This window comes from Vigna unguiculata, unplaced genomic scaffold (assembly GCF_037176805.1).
Source record: "Vigna unguiculata cultivar grain cowpea cultivar isolate G323 ecotype 2 unplaced genomic scaffold, ASM3717680v1 ptg000448l, whole genome shotgun sequence".
Lineage (NCBI taxonomy): Eukaryota > Viridiplantae > Streptophyta > Magnoliopsida > Fabales > Fabaceae > Vigna > Vigna unguiculata.
The window spans coordinates 30,462-34,242 of record NW_028197083.1 but is presented as its reverse complement, the minus strand read 5'-3'; positions in this window follow the sequence as shown (position 1 = coordinate 34,242).

Here is a 3,781-nt window from a genome sequence, read left to right as displayed (position 1 = left end):
GATTTTTTTTAGAAATGACCAGGTCCTCTCTATACACCGGAGCCTTTTTATTTTCATTTTTGATTCATTTAATGAATGTTATTGTTAACTTGTACAGTTCACACTCTGTGGCTCTACCCATGCAATATTGAGTAAGTAGGTTTTTTCACAACCAAATCTAATTCTATAGTAACGGTATTTAATTATGAAAATTTGCTGGGTAGCTGACCCTCTTATTCCATTCTTACAAAATCCATCAAAATACATTCATTAAGGACATACTTTATTTTTAATTGAAATAGTATTTTCTCCGCTTAACGGGTAACTTTTTTTTGTTACCGATGGGAAAGTCCTTCTCATATGAAATTGCAAATGTGTATTATTGGTTTTGCACCAATCGAAACCATAAATTTTATACAAGATAGAAGAATGTAAAGAATTATATAATTATATAGAAAAGAATTATATATTAAGTTAAGATAGTGTGAATGTAGTTTTTGCATTCACACTATCTTAACTGATTACCAATACTGAAAAATTTTAATTTGTTTTTTCTTAGTATTTAAGCTGAACGAGTCGCACATACACCCTGGTACACGTTCCTCGACGTTGAGGGCATCCCCGAAGAGCTGGGGATTTTGTGACGTTTCGGATTGGCTGTCTTGTGTTTCTAATAAGTTGTTTCATAGTTGGCATGGTAAGTCGTACTATATATATCTATATTTTTGTATAATGAGCAGGTTTAGATCTATCCTAACCGTGAATTACTTATATTCTATATTCCTTATTTATAGCCTATATTAATTATATATACTATATTAATAGATTAACTCTTAGAGATTTTATTTTAAAATGTAAAGTAAGATAGAGTAAAAAATTAAATTTCCAATCTTGTATTTAATTAGAATAACCTTTGCCACCAATTTTTTATTCAACTGCTACAAGATCTACAATTCCATGAGCTTGGGCTTCTGCTGCTGACATAAAAACATCCCTTTCCATGTCTTCCGATATAACCCATAAAGGTTTGCCCGTTCTTTGTACATAAACCCTTGTGATAGTTTCACGCATTTTCAGTAGCTCTTCCGCTTCCAGGACAAATTCTCCCGCTTGTGCCTCATAAAAAGAACTAGCAGGTTGGTGGATCATTACCCTGATTATATCACTTAAGTAGTATTTCCCTTATCTTGATAAATCTTTTTAGAATTCTTTTTACTATATTGGTAGATTGCTAAAGATTGTCTTTATTCCCAAAATAAAGGTAACAGAAAAGGGACAAAGACAAATAAGATAAAGGGCAAAAAGTATATTCAATAACCGTACAAGCATTTTCTGCGTATTGATGCATACGGCTTTTGTACTTATGCAATTCATTTTTTCCTCTATGGATAGAGTAGAGTATTTTCTTCGATGAATTTTGTTTCTACATTTACAAATTTCTTTTTTTCTATCAAAGAAAAAAGAAGTACAAAATCTACTAGGTCTTTTGGATCCGGATCCTTAAATAATAAACAATAGAATAACCAACTTTCTTTTTGAATCTATTTTTAAATACTACGATGGTTCCGTTGTTTTTTATATCATTTTGGTATTCAACAATCCAAAAGTTTCTTTTTTTTTTCATATATTAAGTTTTCTTCTGATTCAAATAAAAATTGTTACAAGCTTTCTGGTATGAAAAAAAACAAAAAAGTATGCGACACTACTAAAATGAAACTAGGTTTCTTATAGATCAGATAAAATGGAAAATACCCTCTTTTTCATACTACTCTTTCTATATATAATTAAATGATTCAAAAAAATTGCATATGGAATTCAAAATACCATGCTATTATTACTTTGGTTTTTATGGCGAAGGTATAGTATATATAGATAGATATCTATTCTATATATTCTCAAAGAAAAGAATCATTGGCGCCAAGCGTGAGGAAATGCAAGACGTTTGGTAATTGTGCCTCCTGCCAAAAGAAAGGATCCCATTGAAGCAGCTAATCCCAGACATACTGTCTGTACATCTGGTTGTACAAATTGCATAGTATCATAAATAGCTATTCCAGGTATTACCCACCCCCCCGGAGAGTTTATAAACAGAGACAATTCTTTATTCTCTTTCTCTATGCTCAGATATATCATAATACTAATAAGTTGATTCGATATTTCACTATCAACATCTTGACCTAAAAAAAGTAATCTTTCTCGATAAAGTCGATTGATTAGGATTCCATTTTTTCCTTAAAAGCCGTACATGCACCTTTTGATGCATACAGTTCATCAAAAATTATATAAGCAAAAAAGGAATCAATGTGTCGATTTTAATCTTTCTCTTTTTCTAATGGATTTCTTCGAACTAAAAAAAAAGAAGAATATACTTAATTTAGTGAACTATCTTCTCATTGATGTATTGCTTTCATCGAGATCGAAGCCGAATCACAATGTAATTTTCTTGTTTCTGAATGGACTTTTTCAATTCTTTTAGGTTTCTTTTCTACTCTGAGTAAAGATCTGCCCGATTTGGATTTGCACATATAGAACAAATAGTCCAAAACTATGTATTTTTGTTAGAACTTCTTCCTTTTCTGAATTTATTAATGTTTTTTGTAAAATACAATATATAGATATGATAGAAGTAGTGATCGTAGAAATATTACCAATTGGTTTTTTCTACACAGAGCCTGGGTACTTGATTTTATTGGTCCAATTAAGCCAACCATAAATTATTCATAATTTCGAGTAATAATCTGGAAATTTTATCTAAAAATGAAAAAATCGATAGAATAGTACTTCATTACACTTCACGCTCCCCATTTTTTTATCTTTATGATTTCATCATTCTCTTTTGGGGGTGAAAGCGGGGATATCTCGATCGGGGGAGAAAACGGGTAAATCCCATATAACCTACTATATCTGACAAGTCGCACTATATATCAACCCAAGATGCATCTTTATCCCCGGGGGTTCGAAAGGGTACTCTTGGAACACCAATGGGCATAAAATGGACAAATAATAAAGTCATATATCTCACTTTAGTGTGGAAACGTAAGAATTAGCTTATCGTGTTAAAAAAGATTTACTTGATTTTATATTAATATTGCTTTTTTTTATAAAAAAGAAGACTAAATAAAGTCGAGTTGTTATAAATGGGTCATTGGGGTGATAAGCGAATATGTCTGCATTTACTTATTTAAATAGTCATAGAGAAAGTTGTCAACCCCTTTCGTCTCCCCACCATTGCGTATTGTTACTTATCCGGTATAGAATAAATCTGTTTCTTTGATTTCGACAAATATGATTGTTCCATTTTCCAAGAGAATCTACTGAAAGGCTATATTCATTTTTTTCCAGTGCAATAAAGTTACATAGTGTCTATTTTTTGTTGAAGGGGTATTTTTTCATGGGTTTACCTTGGTATCGTGTTCATACTGTTGTTTTAAATGATCCGGGCCGTTTGCTTTCTGTTCATATAATGCACACAGCTCTAGTTGCTGGTTGGGCCGGTTCGATGGCTCTATATGAATTAGCAGTTTTTGATCCCTCTGATCCTGTTCTTGATCCAATGTGGAGACAGGGTATGTTCGTTATACCTTTCATGACTCGTTTAGGAATAACTAATTCGTGGGGCGGTTGGAATATCACAGGAGGGGCTATAACGAATCCGGGTATTTGGAGTTACGAAGGTGTGGCCGGAGCACATATAGTGTTTTCAGGCTTGTGCTTTTTAGCGGCTATTTGGCATTGGGTTTATTGGGATCTAGAAATCTTTTGTGATGAACGTACTGGAAAACCTTCTTTGGATTTGCCAAAA